Source organism: Pseudophryne corroboree, chromosome 2, assembly GCF_028390025.1.
Source record: "Pseudophryne corroboree isolate aPseCor3 chromosome 2, aPseCor3.hap2, whole genome shotgun sequence".
NCBI lineage: Eukaryota > Metazoa > Chordata > Amphibia > Anura > Myobatrachidae > Pseudophryne > Pseudophryne corroboree.
Window position 1 is genome coordinate 660,037,972 of NC_086445.1, and position 12,363 is coordinate 660,050,334.

General features: G+C 39.4%; 1 protein-coding gene and 2 long non-coding RNA genes across 4 annotated transcripts in view; 2 read left to right on the forward strand and 1 right to left on the reverse strand.

The window, feature by feature from the left end:
- LOC135042599 (epidermal growth factor receptor kinase substrate 8-like) overlaps positions 1-12,363 on the forward strand; it is a 421,293-nt gene that overhangs the window by 185,053 nt on the left and 223,877 nt on the right. The window lies entirely within an intron of this gene.
- LOC135042646 (uncharacterized) lies at positions 4,571-5,526 on the reverse strand. The gene is made up of 5 exons (XR_010235745.1): positions 5,487-5,526; positions 5,336-5,402; positions 5,179-5,249; positions 5,033-5,104; positions 4,571-4,778 (listed from the first exon to the last, which is right to left on the reverse strand). It is a non-coding gene; the product is annotated as an uncharacterized LOC135042646 (long non-coding RNA).
- Positions 9,284-10,463, forward strand: LOC135042625 (uncharacterized). The gene is made up of 6 exons (XR_010235724.1): positions 9,284-9,342; positions 9,435-9,484; positions 9,569-9,635; positions 9,722-9,792; positions 9,867-9,938; positions 10,193-10,463. It is a non-coding gene; the product is annotated as an uncharacterized LOC135042625 (long non-coding RNA).

A 12,363-nucleotide genomic window follows, 5' to 3' on the forward strand; every position in this document is an offset into this window, starting at 1 on the left:
GGTCTCTCGTTAGAGCATCCTCTTCTGCTTCCACAACGACCAGACCTCCTCGTTCAGGGCCCTTGTGTCTACCAGGATTTGGCCCAGCTGGCTTTGACGGCGTGGCTCTTGAAGCTTCCGTACTGAGGGCCAAAGCATTTTCTGAGGCGTTCATTCAAACTATGTTGAAGGCCCGTAAGCTGGCTTCTGCTCAGATTTACCATAGGATCTGGAATTCTTACTTTGCTTGGTGCGCATCTTTCAGTCATGACGTTTACAAGTTTAGTACGGCCAAACTTTTGGCCTTCCTACAACAGGGCCTGGACTTGGGCCTTCGGCTGGCCTCCCTCAAGGTTCATATTTCTGCCTTGCCGGTATGGTTTCAGAGAAAATTTGCGACCCTGCCTGATGTACATACTTTCACTCAGGGTGTTTTACGGATTCAACCTCCCGATGTCCAACCTTTGGCTCCTTGAGATTTGTCGGTGGTTCTGGAGGCTTTGCAAGAGTCTCCGTTTGAACCTCCTGAATCTGCGGACCTTAAGTGGCTTTCCCTCAAGGTCTTGTTTCTGCTGGCTATTGCCTCTGATAGACAGGTATCAGATTTGGGTGCCTTGTCTTGTAGGTCTCCCTATATGATTTTTCACCGGGACCAGGTGGTTCTTCAAACGCGACCTGCTTATTTACCTAAGATGGTGTCTTCCTTCCACCTTAGCCAGGAGATTGTGGTTCTGGCCTGTGTCTCGCCGTATCTATCTTCCAAAGAGCGGTCTTTGGAAGTGGTACGGGCTCTGCATATCTATGTGAAGAGGACAGCCTCTGTCAGGAAGTCTGATTCTCTCTTCGTGCTGTTTGGTTTTCACAAACGTGACTGGGCTGCTAATAAGCAGAACTTGGCCAGGTGGATTGGAATGGTAATTGCACAAGCTTATGTACAGACTGGCCTTCCAGCTCCTGCTACCATCAAAGCCCATTCTACTCGGTCTGTTGGACCTTCTTGGGTGGCCTGCCGTGGTGTGACCCTTGAACAATTGTGCAAGGCGGCTTTGTGGTCCTCAGTGAACACGTTTATAAGGTTCTATGCCTTCGATACTTCCGCCTCCCAGGATGCTTTCTTTGGACGCCCGGTTCTTGTTCCCGCTACAGTGCGTCCCTCCCATAAGGAACTGCTTTAGGACATCCCCGATGTTATTCCCTGTGGAATACAGTGTACCCCGCTGCAGAAAAGGAGATTTATGGTAAGAACTTACCTTTGTTAAATCTCTTTCTGTTAGGTACACTGGATTCCACAGGGCCCCCACCCTGATGAACTTAGCTTCTTTGGGTTGGTATGGCATTAGCAGCTGATACCTTCTCCTGTCGTGAGAATGTGGTGTCTGTGGCTACTAACTGTTGTCGTCTCTTTTACTTGCTGCTGCACTGGACTGGTTAACACAACTGAGCTCATGTGCACGGAGGTGGGGTTATAGAGGAGGCGGTGCTGAGCATCTTGGGAACAGTCAAAGCTTTTAGCCAGTTGGTTCCTTGGATTAAGATCCTACCCCGATGTTATTCCCTGTGGAATCCAGTGTACCTCTCAGAAAGAGATTTTACAAAGGTAAGTTCTTACCACTTTTATCGTATATGGTAATAAGATGCGCCATGCGTCTGCAGCATATATTAACGCTGGCATTTGAAATGTTTATTTAGAAATAATCAGAAATTTACACACAGATGGAGTAGACAGAGAGGATGAGATTTGGCTGGGGAGTGGAAGGAAGTAATCAGTAAGCAGGAGAGGCGCTGTGCATTAGTAGAGGGAGTAGGATGGGTGAGAGTGTAAATGGAGATAAAGTCAGGGATGTAAATGGGAGAGGAGTGTGTGAGGGCTTTGTAAGTGAGTGTGAGAAGCTTGAATTGGATTCTGAAAGGGAAGGGGAGCCAGTGAAGGGCTTGTAGGAGAGGAGGTTTGTTAGTGGTGCTGAATGTGTGGTTTGAAGGAGAGGGAGTAGTCAATACAAACTAAATTCATAAGATAAAGTTTAAATACAATTTTGGAACCTAGTTGGCAGTTACTGAGCATACCTATAATTACTGCTTGCAAAGTGACATACTGCAATTATTAATCCCCCAAACACACCTGCAGGGACCTATGCCATCTGGTCAGTCCCTTACTAAGTAAAGTGGGCCAGCATCAATGATTTGTGAGGGCTGGGCCATACACTGCCTGTTGCTTTAGATAGGCAGTTCAGAGTCATTTTCATCTTGCAGGGCACATGTGCATCATCATCTACTCTTACTCTCTATACTTCTCTTCACCATGTATCCTACATTGGTCGAGTATATTAATACCAGCAGATGAAAGAGTATTGAGAACACTTCCAAATGACCACATCCCACTCATAGCCATTGCATTGATAACACTTGCTGAGAGTATTCTGACTGCTGTTCCTACTAGATATGTGCGTCAGGCCTTTTCTCGGGTTTTGTGTTTTGGTTTTGGATGTGTATCTCCTTTTCATGTTTTGGATCTGTATTGGTTTTGGATCTGTATTTTTTTTTAAATCATAAAAACAGCTAAAATCACAGAATTTTGGCCTGTTTTTTTTGTTTTGTTCCTACAGTATTATTAACCTCAATAACATTAATGTCAACTCATTTCCAATCAATTTTGACCACCTCACAGCTCACAATATTGTTCACCAACATAAGCCAAAGGCTGGCTAGCTAAACTAAGCAACAGAGCAGTGACAGTTATTTCTGTTTAAAAACGGAACAGTTGGGAGGTATAATCAAACCTTGTAAAGGTTAAAGTGGACAGAGATAAAGTGCTAACAAAACAGCTTCTAACTGCCATGTTACAGGCTGCATTTGCAAAATAACAGTTAGAAGCTGATTGATTGGTTCTTTATTTCTATCCACTTCATCTCTCTCCAAGGCTTGATACAATCCCCCCAGTATTTTAATGACTAAAAGCACAATTTCTTTTGTTGAATATACTAATAACATATTACACTATTAGTTCTCATTCTGTCTAACTTACTAATTAGTATTTGTTGGAATTTTTTATTTAAAATAAAGATGAGTGGGTCCGGTTCCCCAGCAACCGGACCCACAAAAACGTTGTGATCTGAGGCAGGATCTGATTCCAAGTGAGATTTTCCCACCTTACTCAGATCCCAAATTGAGGCAAAATGTTATCCTCCTGTTGTCAGATTATCTTGAGTTTTGGATTCTGATCGCGTCATTTTCTATGGCTCTGGAGGTTGTAGTCAACGAACACGTCCATGTGGTCTGCATCCAGGGGTGCTCTGTTTTTGTCCATCATGGGGCTTTGGCTGGTAAAGGGTCCTCCTGGGGAGCTGTGTCCTCCTGGGGAGCTGTGTTCCATCAAGGGTCTGGGCTGCTAGGTTCATGGGTACTCTCTCCATCCATAAAGGGGATGCTGTCTAATCAGTGTACCATAATAATGATATACATATTGTGAGTGACATTGTATGTGGTCCATGCCCTGTTGTACATAAAGGGGTCCTCTGCCAATCTAGAGGTGCTCTCCACCAGTTATAGCTAAACAATATTTGTAAAGAAAAAATCTCTCTCTCTCTCTCTCTCTCTCTCGGGAGTGTCAGTGGATTTATGACCTAAAATCTATGACCCCGTTAGGTCTTAATGAAGAGTTTAATATGTCAGTTTTCTTAGGCTAGCCATCGGACCCAGGTATGGACATTGGTACATGTTAACACAATAATTGTTCCCATATTCTAGATCCATTGTGTGTGTTTATGTTGTTGTCTTCATTTATTTGTTTACATGTTTAATGTTGGTGTTTTTAACATAACACGTCTCTATATCCTGTCTATATGGCGATTGTGGTGAACATATTACTTAATCACCACGTGGCTTCTATTTTATATACTTTGTATTGCGCCATTGTACACAGGATGGATTGTTATCTCATAATGATTCTTTATTTTCCACCATAACGCTGTTGTATATAGGGAGTCATGGTAACTCCGACTTCCGGTTTGTCACTTCCGGCACCTGGGAACCCCGATCAGCTCCCACGGCGTCTTTCCCTGAATGTTGGTTCCGGCTGCTGACGTCACGACGGAGGCGCCGGAGTCGCAACAGGGAGAGATGGCGGGAGTGGCGGGAGGACGTGGTGCAACGGAGGTTTGGAGATTACACATTACACACAGGTGAGGCATTATGTATTGTTCTATTTAAATGCTCGTCTTGGTCACTATCTCTATACATCCTTTGAGAAAGGTGCGCAGACACCGAAACGGCTGTCAGGGGTAACGGAGGAATGTCTCCAGGAGCGGTAAAATGCTTGTAAACGCTGCTGCTCTTTATATACTATTTGACTTGTGCATTTGATGGAAATTTTTCATTTGGATTAAAATCAAAGTTTTTTGCTACTGGTTGTGCTGATCACTTCTATACACTCAGCGTTGCTGTATGTGTCTACGAGGTTTCTGTGTTATCAGATTGTTTGGATCTGGCACCCGGACTTTGACCCAGTATTGTGTGCAGTTCATGAAATTTGTATATATATATATATATATATATAACACAAATATTCAGAGTGCGCACAGATACAATGGCATAATTAAAATTGAAATAATTACTCAAAGTAAAATCCAACCAGCATAACCGGAATGATAGAAAGATTATTTTTAATACACGTTAAAATTTGTCATACACGTTGTTCCATAAGCACAATACACATTTATGCAGAAACAGTGTATGCTATATATATCTCATAAAACCCAACGCGTTTCGTCCATTATGGACTTCATCAGGGGTACAAGTCACAGCTGGTAGGGTAAATAGAGGAGAGAAGAGGAGAAAAAAGAGCAAATGAGATACATCAAAACAGTAACATATCTTCATCAACCAGTTCACTTCATAGATTCATTTCACAATATATCAAAAAACAAGAGGGATATGGGAAATACCTCATGGTGTGACATTAAAGTTGATAAACGTATCTCTACAATCAAGAGAACTAGATGTTGAGGAAAGAGGGATATTCTCAAATCTATTCTTAGGTATATAATATCATACTTACTGGAATAATGCTTTAGCAAATTTCCTACAAGATGATCTCACTGTGAAGAGTGTTAAAACGTGATATATATCTCTAATGGAGAGAGAGTGTTAATTAGATTTAATCAAGCTAACTATATACCAGCTAGAGGGTTGATTATTACTTACATAATGATACTAAAAACTCTCGTGAACTTCTAATCAGCTGCTCCTTAATTGTGGTTCCTTGTAGGTACTTTCTATGGAACACACAGATTTTTTGCTACTGATAAGGATTTAACCCATTGCAGCCCAATTTGTATTTAAGGTATATTCAGATACTTACATTTAATTATGGGGCAAATGACCAATTAGATTGTGTCCTCCAAGATTAATGGAAGTTCACAAGGGATCTAAATAGATTAAATAGTGTTCATGGTAATTTCTAACAATAATATTATAATCGGACAGTGGACTGGGATAGTGAATCTACTTACTTTAAAGTCAAGCCAATAACACCAAACAAAATGTCCAGTGAGGAAAGCAGCTGTAATAAATAGAAATAATCAGATCTTTACCTCACAATCAATTAGGTGAGAGGTTGATCAATTTAATTTAAGGTCGTAAAGTAATACTTACACTAAAAGGTTCTGGATGTGTGTCAGCCTCCTCTCCTGGATGGTAAGTGAACTGGAGAGGCTATATCTGGCCTATTTATACCTAGGAGTGAATTACCTCACTTCCTATGCTCTAATGATTGGTTGATCGGATAGATCTAAATAAGTGTATATCCAAGGTGTAGCATGGGAAATCTACCCTATGCTCTGTACAGCATGAAATTGTCATCCATATAGGTCTTAAAAAATGACCTTAATGTTCATATAACAACTTAAATAGCAGGCTTCCGTCCTGCGTTCCACCTAGATCATGGTGGAACGCATGGACTTCCGCCTAGTGCGTACTTCCTGTAACTGAGATGAATGTATATAACATCATCAGTTAACCTAATGGGATTAATTAAGCCCAGAGAGGGGGAAAGTATGTTAAGCCCAGGGAGAGACGTATTGGGGCTGGGAAGTTTTAAGATCCCATTCGGCACGTCTGCCGCGGATCTCCCCGCTTTGCGTTCCAACCGCATCACCTGTGGAGCGCACCGCGTCATTACCGGATGTTGTCATGCGTTCCACCCATAAGCGATACTGGAACGCATATCTACCTACTCAGTTTGCACGTTAATGCTGGGCTCAATGGTGTATTCCATTATCGGACAAATCAAACGCACTGCAGATGGAAAAATTATGTAATTTATAGTTGTTATTTTGCGAATAGGACCCTATTTCCTCAATACCTTTACAAGGGTTCACAATTTACACACAGTATGACATCCATACAATACAGTGCAATATTATGGATACCACCAATACTACATATGACTTTATAAAGAGAATAATAGTATATGATCAGACATAAGTTGTAATATACAGTCGAATAGACATACCCTCTATAATAAATATAGCAATGTGATAAAGATGTGCCATAATTGTGTAATATCATATATCAGCATAGCCAAAAATATGTTTTAAAAATTGTTAGATAGATAATCTAGTATACGATAGGGAAACTTTATAATGATAACAGTATATACCCTAGGTGAACGTTTTCATATCTTAAATAGGACACCTAGGTCTGTTCTAGGTCAATATAAGATCAAAACCATTCATACCACGATGTTTACATATCAAAATGACTGTTGATCTCTAACAACCTAAAAAAGAGACTATATCAATGTTTTCATTGAGACCTAACGGATAGAGAGTGTTCAGTGTATAAATCCAATAGGATTCTTGCTTTGCTAGTGTTAAGTCTCTATCACCTCCTCGTCTGTCAATTTTGATGTGTTCTAAGACGGTGAAGGTTAGACCTGTTACTGATGAATTATGGACCTCGGCGAAATGCCGGGGTAAACTATGCGACATCATTTTGTTTTTAATGTTTCGTAGATGTTCCTGGATCCTAATTTTTATTTTTCGTTTAGTCTTCCCTATATATGAGAGGCCGCATGGACAAGTTATTTTATATATTCCGTATTCCGTAATGCAGGTGACCCGATCTTTCAAAACGTGGAATCTACCATTGTCTATTCTCAATTTGACGGAGGCCTTTTGCATATGTTTACAACAAATACACTGATTGCATGGAAAACATCCCCCTTTATTACTTAAAAATTGATCAGGCAATGGGTTCTGAGATTTTTCCATTTTTAAAGAGCTCGGTGCTATTAAGCTTTTGAGGTTCCGCGCTTTTTTGAAAATTAACACAGGTTTGTCTGGCAGTGTGGGTCCTAAAATCGGATCCTTCTGTAATATATTCCAATGTTTGGTCACAATTTTTTTAACTTTGATAGCATCTTTACTAAATTGAGTGACAAAAGATCTAGATTTGTCAACACTAATGGAGGAAGTGGGTTGTTTGACACTAATAAGTTCAGTCCTAGATCTTTTCGATGCCTTTGATCTTGCTTCGTTCAGGCGTTTCCTATTATAACCTCGTTCTAAGAATCTATTAAATATAATAGTAGATTGTTCCCAATAGTCCGAGATGTTACTACAATTTTTTCTCAGTCTGACAAATTGGGAATAAGGTACCCCATTCTTCCAAATAGAGTGGTGACAGCTGTCTTGAGGTATATAACTATTGGCGTCCACTGACTTAAAAAAAGTCTTAGTGGTCACCCCTCCTATGCTGCATCCTTTCAGTTCTAAATCAAGATAATCTATTGTTATAGGGTCTGTTTTAAATGTGAACTTAAGGTTATAATCGTTCTTATTTAGATGATCCATAAAATTCTCGATACTTTTCACATCTCCCTGCCAGATGAAGATCAAATCATCTATATATCTTCTATACAGCCTTATATAAGTGTTTTCAAACTCTGTGTCATACACATATTCGCTTTCCCACTTGCCCATTAATAAGTTAGCATACGATGGGGCGAATTTAGTCCCCATCGCTGTGCCTTGTTTCTGCAATAGGTAAGTACCATCAAATTCAAAGAAGTTGTGATCCAAGATGAACCTAATACAGTCCACAATAAATGCAATCTCCAAAGGGGTATTATTGGGATCTTGTTCCAAGACATGTCTAACTGCTTCTATCCCCTTATCGTGTGGGATAGAAGAGTAGAGCGCTTTTACATCCACTGTTAGCCATCTATTATCGGTAGACCAATCATAATCCTCAACAAGTCTCAGAAGACTTGTAGAATCTTTAATATGAGATTTATTCAACAGGACATAAGGTTGCAACTTCAAGTCTATATAATGCGAAAGATTTGATGTCAGGGAATTTACTCCTGCAATAATAGGACGTCCTGGTGGTAACTCTCTATTTTTGTGAACTTTCGGTAATTGATAGAATAGAGGCATAGTGGGAGATTTTTTATAAAGGTAGTCAAACTCTTCTTTGCAGATTAAGTTGTTCCTTTTGGCATTATTCAAAAGTTCATACAATGAGTTTTGAAATTCAGCAGTCGGATCTTTATCTAATTTGACATATGTTGTTCCATCATCCAGTATATTATATGATTCTTTTAGATACAAGGTTCTGGATGTCATACTGTGTGTAAATTGTGAACCCTTGTAAAGGTATTGAGGAAATAGGGTCCTATTCGCAAAATAACAACTATAAATTACATAATTTTTCCATCTGCAGTGCGTTTGATTTGTCCGATAATGGAATACACCATTGAGCCCAGCATTAACGTGCAAACTGAGTAGGTAGATATGCGTTCCAGTATCGCTTATGGGTGGAACGCATGACAACATCCGGTAATGACGCGGTGCGCTCCACAGGTGATGCGGTTGGAACGCAAAGCGGGGAGATCCGCGGCAGACGTGCCGAATGGGATCTTAAAACTTCCCAGCCCCAATACGTCTCTCCCTGGGCTTAACATACTTTCCCCCTCTCTGGGCTTAATTAATCCCATTAGGTTAACTGATGATGTTATATACATTCATCTCAGTTACAGGAAGTACGCACTAGGCGGAAGTCCATGCGTTCCACCATGATCTAGGTGGAACGCAGGACGGAAGCCTGCTATTTAAGTTGTTATATGAACATTAAGGTCATTTTTTAAGACCTATATGGATGACAATTTCATGCTGTACAGAGCATAGGGTAGATTTCCCATGCTACACCTTGGATATACACTTATTTAGATCTATCCGATCAACCAATCATTAGAGCATAGGAAGTGAGGTAATTCACTCCTAGGTATAAATAGGCCAGATATAGCCTCTCCAGTTCACTTACCATCCAGGAGAGGAGGCTGACACACATCCAGAACCTTTTAGTGTAAGTATTACTTTACGACCTTAAATTAAATTGATCAACCTCTCACCTAATTGATTGTGAGGTAAAGATCTGATTATTTCTATTTATTACAGCTGCTTTCCTCACTGGACATTTTGTTTGGTGTTATTGGCTTGACTTTAAAGTAAGTAGATTCACTATCCCAGTCCACTGTCCGATTATAATATTATTGTTAGAAATTACCATGAACACTATTTAATCTATTTAGATCCCTTGTGAACTTCCATTAATCTTGGAGGACACAATCTAATTGGTCATTTGCCCCATAATTAAATGTAAGTATCTGAATATACCTTAAATACAAATTGGGCTGCAATGGGTTAAATCCTTATCAGTAGCAAAAAATCTGTGTGTTCCATAGAAAGTACCTACAAGGAACCACAATTAAGGAGCAGCTGATTAGAAGTTCACGAGAGTTTTTAGTATCATTATGTAAGTAATAATCAACCCTCTAGCTGGTATATAGTTAGCTTGATTAAATCTAATTAACACTCTCTCTCCATTAGAGATATATATCACGTTTTAACACTCTTCACAGTGAGATCATCTTGTAGGAAATTTGCTAAAGCATTATTCCAGTAAGTATGATATTATATACCTAAGAATAGATTTGAGAATATCCCTCTTTCCTCAACATCTAGTTCTCTTGATTGTAGAGATACGTTTATCAACTTTAATGTCACACCATGAGGTATTTCCCATATCCCTCTTGTTTTTTGATATATTGTGAAATGAATCTATGAAGTGAACTGGTTGATGAAGATATGTTACTGTTTTGATGTATCTCATTTGCTCTTTTTTCTCCTCTTCTCTCCTCTATTTACCCTACCAGCTGTGACTTGTACCCCTGATGAAGTCCATAATGGACGAAACGCGTTGGGTTTTATGAGATATATATAGCATACACTGTTTCTGCATAAATGTGTATTGTGCTTATGGAACAACGTGTATGACAAATTTTAACGTGTATTAAAAATAATCTTTCTATCATTCCGGTTATGCTGGTTGGATTTTACTTTGAGTAATTATTTCAATTTTAATTATGCCATTGTATCTGTGCGCACTCTGAATATTTGTGTTATATTTTATCTATCGTCTCCCACTAGCAGGGAGACTTTTCAAGAGGTGCTGCCCTATCCTTGGTACAGCGCGAATTAAGGGTATTGTTGTATATTGTTTGAGTTTTTTGCTAGTTACCCTAGATTTGCTGCAGTACATTATGCCTGTTTTTAAGAATAGACTCAATAGATCACAGAGGATCAAACAAATGTTCACAGAGGATGAGGATTTAGTCCTTATGGAGGAGAATGAGGAGGATTATTATGAGCATTTGAATCTAATGGAAAGACTCTCCACTAAGGAGATCAAGGGGTGGTTTGATGTAATCACACTTGAGAAATATGTTGAAGTAGAGAGAGTCCCAAGAGGTCTGAGACTATCAAAAACACCTACCCTAGGAATTAATAACGAGAATTTCATGTCAGAGTGGAATACGGTCCTCACAGACTGCTCCATGAAATTAATGGGTCTAATTATCAAAGAACGAAAAAGGGAACTGATAAAATTAGATGAGGAGATCACTAAAGTAGAATCCCTTATGGTGAAATTTGAAACAAGTGATGAATATAAAAAAGATGTAGAGGATTTATTATCGAAGCTAGATAAACTAGAAAATGAAATTGTAACCAGGAAACAAAGAAAATATGTGAGAGATAAAAATGACTATAAAAATGGGAACGTATATAATTGGTCTAAAATAGATACTCAGCCAGCAAGAGGTAGACAGCAAGAATATATAAGAAAAGACTGGCAGGAGACAAATTACAAACAAAGAGGGAGACAAACTAGAAATGACTGGCAAGAAGTGAGTTATAAACAACAAAGGAGACAAATTTATCGATCTCCATATGGGAATAAAAGATTTCCCAATTACTATCAAAACTACAGGGAAAGAATACCTTCATACCCTCGTAGACAACAGGATAGATACCAATCCAATGATGAAAGATATTATGATAATATACCATTACATTCAAATAGATTCGATAGGCTAAGATCACCCCCTCCCCCTACCCACAGGACCGTTCGGGATTACTCGCCCCGCTGGTCCGAACAGAATCGTTATTTTTTGGGGGAACGTACCAATCCACACCATCGATTAAAACAGAAGTCAGTAGAGCCAGCCAAGAGCGAGGCCCCACAGGGTACAAAAAGAGGATTGCGAGAGGAAGAAGAGGAAGAAGAGGTAATAGAGGAAGTAGAAAACACCCCGAAAAAGTTAAAAGCGTACCTACCACTTCAGAAACAGGAATCATCAACTTATCAACGAAGGAACTTTCTATTGCCGAAAAATCGGTACTAGCAAAGGGCCTAAAATTTGCTCCGAATGAGAAAACGGACAAATTTAACCTGTTTATTGATTTAAATCGATATGTTAGGAACTTAACGGTACAAAGACACTTTTTAAAAAATCCCGTCCCCAAATTATCCTACGAGCCCAAAGAAAAACCTCTCGTCTCTCTTCCCTCAAAATTCTATCCCGTGGAGTCCCGCGGGAGCCATGTGGATATCTTTTATGAGTCCGTCAGAGATGACTTTAGGAAAATGAAAACCTATAACCCTAAATATAATAACAATATTACCCCATTAGAAAGAAATGCTATTAAGAATCTAGCAAAAGATTCAAGCATAATTATTAAATCGGCCGATAAAGGGGGTGCGGTAGTGTTACAAGATAGAACCTTGTATCTAAAAGAATCATATAATATACTGGATGATGGAACAACATATGTCAAATTAGATAAAGATCCGACTGCTGAATTTCAAAACTCATTGTATGAACTTTTGAATAATGCCAAAAGGAACAACTTAATCTGCAAAGAAGAGTTTGACTACCTTTATAAAAAATCTCCCACTATGCCTCTATTCTATCAATTACCGAAAGTTCACAAAAATAGAGAGTTACCACCAGGACGTCCTATTATTGCAGGAGTAAATTCCCTG